We start from the raw sequence: 11,716 nt of genomic DNA, 5'->3' as shown, positions 1-11,716 counted from the left end.
TTGGGCGACACATACATTTGAATTAATTTTTCCAAATCTTGATTTACCCGTTCTGTCTGATCATTACTTGGGGATGATAGGCCGATGAAAAACTTAGTTTGACCCCAAAACATTTACATAATGCCTTCCAAAATTTGGAAGTGAATTGTACCCCACGATCCAACACAATATCCTTCGGAAATTCATGCAACCGGAAAATCTTCCTTATAAAAGCCTCTGCTAACTTTGGAGCCGAAGGTAGTCCATAGTTTATTGGAACAAAGTGTGCAGCTTTAGAAAACCTGTCCACAACTACCCAGATGGTAGTAAACCCTTGACAAGAGGGTAGATCTGTAACAAAGTCCATAGAAATGTGGGTCCAAGGACAATAGGGCACTGGTAGTGGAAGCAGGGCTCCTGATGGAGCGTGCGGCGGAATCTTATGCTGAGCACATGTGTGACAAGCTGCCATGAAGTCCTTCGCATCCGGACGAACTGTCTGCCACCAATAATTCCTGAGAATTAGCTCCAAAGTCTTCCTTATTCCTGCATGACCCGTGAAGTGTGATGAATGAGCCCACTGAAGTAACCTAGACCGAAACTCAGGTGCTATCAATGTCTTTCCTATTGCAATCTTGACCCTGTTGGTAATAGCCACAAAGCAAGCCGGGTTCAAAATCAGCTTGTCTTCCTTTACCTCCTCTACTTCAACAGTGTTGAATGCTCGGGAGAGCTTATCAGCCTTGATGTTCTTATTACCCGGCCGGTAGGTAATCACTAAATGAAACCGATCGAAAAACAATGACCACCTGTATTGACGGTAATTTAGGCAGTGAGCTGTTTTGAGATACGTCAGATTCTTATGGTCCGTATAGACTGTCACCGGATATTTATCTCCTACATGTAAGCCAGCTCTTGCCAGACATCGGAGAAGTTGCACAGGTGAGGAACAGTTCTCTTGTTCTGAGTGTGGGAAATGTTTTACACGTAAATCAGGTCTTGTCACACATCGGAGAAGTCACACATTTAAGAAACCGTTTCCATGCTCTGAGTGTGGGAAATGTTTTACCCAAAAAACAACCCTTGTTGTACATCAGGAAATTCACACAGGAGAAAAAACCCCATTACCATGAGGTATTTCCGCAATAATCTCAATATTCTAAAAGATGTTATTATTAATGTAGATGATAAAAAATAGTGTAAACAAATATTTACAGACTATATTGACATGGAGCGCAGTGCTGGAATGGAACAAAATGGCTCTTATCCTCCATGTTGGTTTGATTGGTACTTTTATGAGCTGAAAGTCTGACCTTTTAGATACAAAGAGAACTGCAAAGTTACCCCACAGGTGTTACCCCGCAACTGCTTAAAGATAGTAACTGAGACTGCTAATGTTCATAATTCACTTATCCAATTAAATGGTTTAGATTATGTTATAACCATATATGTAAGTGGTATCCGGGCTTTTGCTTTTGGTATATAAACTGTAAAGCTGGGCACACACTAGAAACTCAGGAGTATCAGGTAAGGGAAGACCAGTGATCAACCCTGTTAACCACCGGACTGTCTTCCAAAAAGCCAACACTGGGCAGTGCCACCAAATATGGAGGGGTGAACCCAACGCCTGGCTACATCTCCAGCATAGATCAGGTAAATTTGGAAACATCTGGTGAATGTGGACAATTCAGCATGCCAAGCAGAAATATATGAAGTCAAAGAGAAATTGGAATACAGGACACAACTGGTACAACAAAGTACACACTGGCGAATGCAGCATGGCCCTATGCGTCTCGCTGTCTTTGGCAAGTGTGTGTATGCACTTGCTGACGCCGGCTCCCGTCGCTAACAAGGTCAATACACACTAGACATTGTTGTGTACCCGCCTTAAGACAGCACTGCTGCAGTGAGCTTTGCACTTGTTCTGACTGCAGCAGAGCCAGTGACCTGATCCCTGACCCTTCATCCAGCTCGTAATTCAGAACTCACTGACAGGGGGCCCCCTGGATACCACATTGACTGAATAACTGCGTTTGAAGACGATTGTAACTAAGTATATCAATGTTAACGCTTACAATGCTCATCTGATTTAATGTAAGAGCAAGTTCTATACCACTTCGAATATTTTCCTTCCCTATATCCATAGCTCTATTTTGACTTAAATTAAGTAATTGGTTAATAAACTGACTTTTTAATTTAACACCGCGCACTCAACCTGATTCCACTGAAAACAAGGGCCTTTTACAGCTTTATTCGATCCAGTATATTAACAGGTTATAGGTTGCATGTGTTCCAGTAACATAAGATTGGAACATTACAGTAGTTTCCTTGTATTAGACATTGACTACCTCAAGGTCATGGATATATTAGACTGTAAGCTGGCATTAAGTGCCTGCAGGGTTGGACTGGACCACAGGGTTACAGGGGAAATCACGGGTGGACCCCGCTGCCTGTGGGACCACCCCTCTTCTAAGTAACAGGCTCCAGACCTCCAAATTATAGATTGTTATTTTTGTATAATTGTTTTTATTGAGGCAAAATCAGCACAACAAATATATAGCCAACAACAGCCCACAAAAACAGAATTAAGGTAAATAACAATACAAATATAAAGAGCAGACATCAAAACCAAATACTCAAACCGAGCCATACAAAATCTTACCATATATTGTGTGACAGGTTAGGGGGTCCCTCTCCTGGGTAGAGGACTCCTTCCTTACACACACACACACAGCAGCAGGGAAGCAGCACACCAGTCTGGATGCAAGTACAAGCTGGTCGGCGCCAGTCTTTATTGTACAATGTCAGAAAGAAAACAAACATAAATCCTAGCCCTGTCGGGGCACTAACTTCACAGGTAGTTCCCTCACTACCAGAACCTGGCAGGGCCTAATGCCCTCACCAGCAACCAAGGCACAGCACAACACATACAGTTAGGTTTTCAAGTGTCTCTGAGCAAACTCCCTGTCTGCTCTCCCAGGTGAGACAATCAGCCCTCAACACACTAGGCTTATATTGGCCACTCTCGGATGGAAACCCTAACAAGCCTGTTACCAGGCTAAGAGAACCAAAACCTGGAGTGGCCGTGGGTGGAGCCCTCCCTCTCCTCTCACCCACAACCCCCAGGTCCCAAACCGGCTTTTCAAAAAGCCGAGACTCAAGCCTGCTACACTGCAGACTTTCTCCTGGAGGTTTAAAACACATAAGACAGGAATCTGGTACAAATGTACCTGCCACAGACCACTTTACCAATGATCCTATCACAATTGTAATTGAGAAAAAAAGATAAACTATTATTAAAACAATATTGCAAAAAAAATAAAATAGAACATAGAATAAAGACAAAAAGAAGGGGAAGAAAGAGAGGAGAAAAAGTAATTTGTGTCAATTACTGTATCAAAGGGGAAGAAGGGGTAATATGTAAGCTATACTCTGAGGTCTCCTTAAAATCCAACAAACTATACCAAATAGGAGTAAAGTCAGAAGAAGGGGATTTCAAAGAAGAGGTGAGATATTCCATGATCATATAATGATCTATTCTTGAACCACTGTGAGATAGGGCAGGTTGAGGACCTCCAAAAACACTGCACAGTTGCCTTCGCAGCATTCACCAAATGTCGAAGCAAGGACTTTTTGTAAGTTGAAATGGATATGTCCATTAAATTGATCAGCAGCCAAAACTCAGGAGACCAGTAAAGCCGGGCACACACTAGAAACTCAGGAGTATCAGGTAAAGGAAGACCAGTGATCAACCCTGTTAACCACCGCACTGTCTTCCAAAAAGCCAACACTGGGCAGTGCCACCAAATATGGAGGGGTGAACCCGACGCCTGGCTACATCTCCAGCATAGATCAGGTAAATTTGGAAATATCTGGTGAATGTGTATTGCACATCTGTACCACCTAGCTAAAATCCTATATTGAGTCTTGAAAACTTGGAGTGAAGAGTAAGAAGGGAAGAAAAACTAGCAAACGTAAAGCTAAAAATTTGGGACAATTCAGCATGCCTAGCAGAAATATAGTCAGGTGCATAAATATTGGGACATTGACAGAATTTTCATATTTTGGCCTCTATTCACCACCACAATGGCTTTGAAATGAAACAAGATGTGCTTTAACTGCAGACTTTCAGATTTAATTTGAGGGTAATTACATCCAAATCAGGGGAACAGTGTAGGAATTAACGGTTTCTAAATGTGTCTCCCACTTTTTAAGGGGCCAAAAGTAATGGGACTATCAACTCAAAAGCTATTTCATAGACAGGTGTGGGCTATTCCCTCGTTATTTCATTATCAAGTAAGCAGGTAAAAGGTCTGGAGTTGATTCTAGGTGTGACATTTGCATTTGGAATCAGTTGCTGTCGACTCTCAATATGAGATACAAAGCTGTCACTATCAGTGAAGCAAGCCATCATTAGGCTGAAAAATTAAAACAAACCCATCATTAGGTGTGGCCAAATCAACTGTTTGGAACATTCTTAAAAGAAAGAATGCACCGGAGAGCTCAGCAACACCAAAAGACACGGAAGACCACGGAAAACAACTGTGGTGGATGACAGAAGAATTATTTCCCTGGTGAAGAAAAACCCCTTCACAACAGTTGGCCAAATCAAGAACACTCTCCAGGAGGTAGGTGTATATGTGTCAAAGTCAACAATCAAGAGAAGACTTCACAAGAGTGAATATAGAGGGTTCACCACAAGATGTAAGCCATTGGTGAGCCACAAAAACAGGAAGACCAGATTAGAGTTTGCCAAACATCATCTAAAAAAGCCATTACAGTTCTGGAACAACATCCTATGGACAGATGAGATTTATATCAACTTGTACCAGAGTGATGAGAAGAGTATGGAGAAGGAAAGGAACTGCTCATGATCCAAAACATACCACCTCATCAGTGAAGCATGGTGGTGGTAGTGTCATGGAGTGGGCATGCCAATGGACCTGATTCCCTTGTATTTATTGATGATGTGACTGCTGACAAAAGCAGCAGAATGAATTCTGAAGTGTTTCGGGCAATATTATATGCTCATATTCAGTCAAATGCTTCAGAACTCATTGGACGGCGCTTCACAGTGCAGATGGACAATGACTCGAAGCATACCTCAAAAGCAACCAAAGAGTTTTTTAAGGCTAAAAAGTGGAATGTTATGCAATGGCCAAGTCAATCCCCTGACCTGAATCCGATTGAGCATGCATTTCACTTGATGAAGACAAAACTGAAGGGAAACTGCCCCAAGAACAAGCAGGAACTGAAGACATTTGCAGTAAAGGCCTGGCAGAGCATCACCAGGGATGAAACCCAGCGTCTGGTGATGTCTATGTGTTCCAGACTTCAGGCTGTAATTGCCAGCTTAAGGATTTGCAACAAAGTATTAAAAAGTGAAAGTTAGATTTAGGATTGTTTAGTTTGTCCCATTACTTTTGGCCCCTTAAAAAGTGGGAGGCACATATAGAAACCGTTGTAATTCCTACACCGTTCACCTGATTTGGATGTAATTACCCTCAAATTAAATCTGAAAGTCTGCAGTCAAAGCACATCTTGTTTGTTTCATTTCAAAGCCATTGTGGTGAATAGAGGCCAAAATCTGAAAATTCTGTCAATGTCTCAATATTTATGCACCTGACTGTATGAAGGCAAAGAGAAATTGGAATACAGGACACAACTGGTACAACAAAGTAATAAGGTGTCTCAGCGGATCTTCCGTCAAACAAAGAGATTCAAATTTAGTAGGGGGTCCATTGATGACTACCAGCCATAAGAGACAATGTAATGTCTCATGTGAAGGTAAGCCTAGAATGAACGAGGTGGAAGTGGGAGATGTTAAGTCTGCTGGAGTTCCATGAAGGACCGGAGACCACTAGCCGTAACCAAATTAAAAATCAGCTGCTGAGAACCAACTAGATAGGCTAGGAGCCAAAAGGCCTGGGTGAAAATCCGGATTGCACAACAAATGTGTATGCAACGAGACACCTGGACTAACCAAAAGAGAGTTCCATTTTTTCCAGCATTGAAGCGTAGGCCCTAATGTTGGGTGAGTCAAACGAGGACACTTCGCAATCCAAGGGAGGATATGGGAACGTATAGTAGCTGCGTAACCTATAAGTGGCCATTGTTTTACGGTGGGTAGCCTGGACATCTCAACAACCCTGGCCAGGTGAACAGAGTAATAATAGGTGAGAAAGTGAGGGAGCTGGAGACCTCCCCTTGTGCGACTTTGAGTTAGAACAACTGCGACAGTCAAGGCTGGCCCGACCCCCACACAAAACGCCCCACTAAACCCTGTAACTCTAAAAAACGAGGTTTGGATCGCAATGGGTATAGTTTGCAGTAAATAGAGAACTGGGTAAGATATTCATTTTAACGGTATTAATCCTACCCAACCAGGACAATTTCAATAAAGACCATTTCTGAAAGTCTAACTTAAACTTTTTAAGGAGGGGATGGAAACGGAGTTGAAACAAGTTAGCATTAGTGGGAGATAAAAAAAACTAAATATTTGATTTGAGACGAGGTCCAGAGAAACGGAAATGAGCCTCTGAGGCCCACCACAGCAGGGTCAGGAGCAGATATGTTTATGGCAAAAGATTTTGAATAGTTAATCTTAAAATTAGACATCTCACTGAACCTATTAAACTCATGAATGAGGGCAGGGAGAGAGGTCACCGGTATAGAGACCGTAGCAATGAGGTCGTCAGCAAATAATGGCAATATATATTCATGGTCACCAACCAGCACACCTTTAATGTCACCATTAGATGGGATAGCCCTCGCCAGTGCCTCCATGCACAACACAAAACTAAGGTGAGACAGTGGGCAGCCTTGATGTGTGCTGTTTCGTATCAAAAAGGGGTCTGAAAGCCACATTAACCCACACTCCGGTGGAAGGACAGCGATAATGAGCCAATATACGATGGAGGCAGTGAGAGCCCAAACCCACGTGTCTGAGAAGGCCCTCCATGAACTGCATCCATGGATATTAGGATCACATGGGACCCAGGATTTTTAGCATGATAGATGATGTCAATGATCTTGGAGGTGGTATCCTTGGCTTCCCTTCCCTGAACAAATCCTACCTGATCTCCATGAATCAAATCAGGGAGATGGGAACCCAACCTATTTGCCAGCATTTTGGCATAATTTTAAATAATTATTCAATAGGGAGATGGGCCTATAACTACAACATTGGGTAGGGTCTTTTCCTTCTTTGGGGATTATGGAAATATGGGCCTGGAGAGTCTGGGAAGAAAAGCTCACCTCGTCAGATATCTCATTGCATGCTTTCAAAAAAAGTGGCATATGGGTGGATTGGAATGCTTTATAGTAGCTCATGGGAAAACCATCTGGGCCATGACTCTTCCTAATCGGCGTAGGTCACAGTGCTGAGTCTGACTCCTCAATAGTAAAGGGCTGGTCAAGGTAGGTCAGGTCATCCAATCCACAGGCAATTAACCCAGAAGAGATCTCTAACCGCCTCCTGAGGTGTAGGGAAGGTACCAGGGGGTTGACCTTTTCCTAGGTTATAAAGATTCATATAGTAATTCTGAAAAGCAGCTGCAATTTGAGGAAATGTGTGGACAACAGTCCCCCCCAGCATCACAAAGATCGCAACATTTGTGCTCTACGTGCTCTGGCAAGCATTGTGCCAGGTTTGTTGCTCCATTGATAAAATTTGTACCTGCATTTTTGCAGATCCAATTTAGTTCTGTCCTGAGGAAGCCTGTTAAGAGCTAGTCTAGCTTCAGTGAGGTCACGCAGTACTGACGCACCTAAGGAAGACTTATGGGATGTTTCCAGAGACTTAATACGGGCCAGGAGTTGTGTTCGTTGAGTCTTTTCCTTTTTTAATTGGGACCCTAATTGTATACATTTTCCTCTAACCACGCATTTATGCACCTCCCAAATAACATCGTGGGTATATGGAATATCATTAATGGAATTATAATCATAGCCGCAAGAAGGTCAGCTTTAGTACGAGGGTCACTAAGCAAAAGCTCATTAAATTGCCATGTCCACGGTTTGGGAGGAGCAATAGGGAGGCACACAGTGGCATAAACTGTACCACGTAATTTGACCTATATGACTAGGGAAAGTATTGAAGGCTTCTATGATCTATAGGGAAATAATCTATGTGAGAGTACACTGAAAGCGGTGTAGAATAAAAGGTGGTCCCTAACCTTATGGTGCTGAGTCCTCCACAACTCAATCAATTGATACTCAAATAGGAGTTGATGCTTTCTTCGATGTTCTTGTAGTGGAACGTGTGATGACCTATAGGAGCAATCTAAAACCGGGTCTAAAGACTAATTGAAATCCCCACCCAGCACTAAGCATCCCTCTCTCAGCAGTTCCAGAAGTTTCAACGCCCTACTAAAGAACTGCTTTTGTTTCTGATTAGGGGAGTAAAAGTTTACAATAGTATACAGTTGGTTGTAAATCTTACATGTTAAAACCTGACATAATAGTTTCCAAGCCTAGGGGCAGCTAACTGCTAGAAGTGTGTTTTCTGCCCAAAAGCCACATCCACACTTTACAAACGAAGCTCACGCAGCAGGGTGGAACGCTTCTCAGTGAAATTAAGGCCCTTCACATTGAAAGAATATAATTTTATATCTACTGGATTAAGTGAAATCATGGGCATAATTGCGGAATGGGTGAGACATGTATGGAAAGGCACAGCTGCTTGTAGGCCTAATTAATAAAAATGGGAGGAGGGAGGAAGACATGGCGACTTGAAGGGAAATAGGTAAAAAAAGGAAAATAAGAAAAAAAGGAAAAAAACCCAGAAAATATTGAGAAACATACAGAATAACATGTCAATAGGGTAAGATGACCGCTGTTGGAACAAGTGGGTAACATCTGTCAACCCATGCTCCAACTTGGGTAAGCGGCTGCAAATGCCACCCATTTTTAGAGAAACAAAGTGTGATAAATAAACGGTGGTATACGAGAAACAACAAATTAAAGAGATCAGCAATACCACCGATCTCACTAAAATACTAGGCATATATGAAAAAGAAACTGCTGTGTGTATGGAAAAAGTCAAACATAAAACAATAAATACAGAACAGTGAATCATTGGGCAGAGCTGGTTAGGGACTGTATGGCCAGTAAATAATCAATGAAATAGACAAACTACAGAAAATAAAACTAAAATACATATCTGGGCATATACTTGACCATTCCCTGGAAAGGCACAGAAAGTCACGCAGAGTTACTGCAGTCCATCAAGTGCCAGAAACCACTCGTTCCGGGCACGGAGAGGACGGACCACGTTTTTGCCCTCTCACCGGTGGCCAGGGAGCTCGTGTATTAGGAGGGTCAGGAGGATCCAGACAAGAGTACAGCTGAACCCAGTCTGGGAGAGGTGGTATAGGAATAGAAAGCGCATTACAAAATTTGTCCGTGTCCTAAGGTGTCTGTAAGATCGGCTGCCATCGTGCAAAGTTTGTATACTCAACGGAAAGCACGAACGAAATTGAATATTTTTCTGTTTGTAAGCAGTGAGAGGCTTAAGGAGGCGCCTTTGTTGGAGGGTGTGCCAAGAGAGGTTAGGAAAAACTTGAATTTTGTTGCCATTGAACTTGATACCATCCAATTTGCGTGCTTTGCTGAGAATCTCTTCCTTGACATGATGGTAATGGAGACGTCAGATAATATCTCTGGGAGCCTCAGACTGGAGACCCGTGATGAGCACGGTCAAAGAGAATTGTATTATACGGTTCTGCGTCTGTGATTTTATTAAACACTTTGGTGAGCGTATCGATAATACCTGGACCTTGGACATCCTCCGGAATCCCCTGGATACTTAAATTATTGCATCGACGTCGATTGTCTAGGTCATCCAACCGACACTGCATTGCTCTCATCTCCAGTGCATGTAGGACAGTGTCTTGAAGTTGTTGTTGGAAAGAATCCACTTCCTCCAGATGAGTCTCCATATCAGGCACCTGGTGGGTTACATGAGAAATGTCCACTTGAAGGGCAAACATTTCTGCCTTGACTGTAGCTTCAATAGTCTTTTCAAGGTCCAGAAAATCCTGCTTCCTGGGGAGAGCATAAATGAGCCAAGATATCAGCCACAGTGGCATCTGCTGCACTGCTAGAATTAGCATGAGTCGGTGATGCCATGTAAAGATACTGGATTTAAACCTCTATGCGCTCCTACCTATACCTTCTAAAAGCCTTCCTATACCTTCTAATATTGACGCGATGTGCGTACGCAGTCATACAGTAAAATAAAGACTTTAGACCTTGAACATGTCTTTCCAAAGCACAAAGTATTATTCAAGTAAAGTACAGTCAGTTACACGCTGTGATCTAAGTACAATTTAGCGCAAAGAATTATACAGACCCAAGATACAGTTATACATACGCACGCGCTCTGGACCAGATACCGGCATCAGCAAGAAACCTCCGTCAATCAGCAAGAAGACTCCAGACTGGGGTCACATCACACACATTTATACCCTTACAGAAACAGACAACACAATAGAGAGGTTTGTTGATGATCCCATTGGTTCCCCATCGTGGTGCGTTTGTTACAGGGCATTTAACAGGTTGATTCAAATGGACACAGAACAGCCTCTAACAGCTTGTTGCCTCAGTTTTCCCGCCTCATGCATATCTAGGCTGTTGGTTTCACAATGTACATTTCGGTTCTTTAAGTCTCTACGGTCCATAAGTTGAGAATGCATGTTGCGATCTTCACACCGATGATACCGGAAAGCTGTTGAGAAAGTGCAGATCAGTATAATACCAAACACGGCTTACTTATCACGTATTAAACCTTAGATACCAAAAATAGCCTTTATTTCACAGCATTTGTAATAAATGAATAAAACTTGGATCTTATACTTTAAAGCTATGGAACCTTTTATGTGAGTGTGCTTTATGTATTAGGGGTTTGGGAAAAGACGCTAGTTAACTTGGGGCAGATGCGTGCGCACGAAGCTGATAAACAGCGTTTTTATACAGGATTCTATGCATTCGCTAATGTGCGACATGTTAACAGCGCAACTGTGCGTAATGTGCGGTGTTTATGCATGTGATTCTATTTATGATGGATTTAATATATATATATATATATATATATATATATATACATATATATCATTTCTTACTAACATTTTTAAACTGCAATGCAAATGTGTTATGGGCAGTGAGCTTCACTCTCAAACAGGGTGGAGACCTCCCGCCGATTGCTGGTGCCATATTGTCTGACAGTGAGTTTAAACAGTTCTCTTCTATGCAGATTTCTTACCATTGTTCATTCAGTCAAATTCAAGTGTCTGGGCCATATTACAATTGTCACAGCTACACCTGTCCACATGTGGGGTCTCTCCATTTACATGCTAAAACACCAACAGTTCCTGGTGTATTGTCTTTTCTAATTACTTTTCTCAGGAAGCTGTTTTTCTAGTTGCTATCTGATACTGTGTTTGTTTTGGTATATTTCTATGCAAGATTGTCCCCACAATGGGCTTGTATTAAAACATTGCCATCTGTACTTAGCTTGTGAGTTGTAACTTAAAATGGCGTCGTGCAGATTCTTATTTTTAAGATGGAGTCTTGTTACCATTCGCAAGATGGCGTCGCTCCAAGCTAATTTTACACTGATTCTGTCTCAGCCACTAAACCAGCTTCGACACGAGACCTGATGGAGAAGAGGTTAAACTAGAACAGGTGTCCCTGAAGGCATCAGCATCAGGAGTGAGATAGCGGAATAGATTAGGTT

This window comes from Taudactylus pleione, unplaced genomic scaffold (genome assembly GCF_031769625.1).
Source record: "Taudactylus pleione unplaced genomic scaffold, aTauple2 ptg000547l, whole genome shotgun sequence".
Classification (NCBI taxonomy): Eukaryota; Metazoa; Chordata; class Amphibia; order Anura; family Myobatrachidae; genus Taudactylus; species Taudactylus pleione.
Note: the sequence above shows the minus strand (reverse complement) of the source record.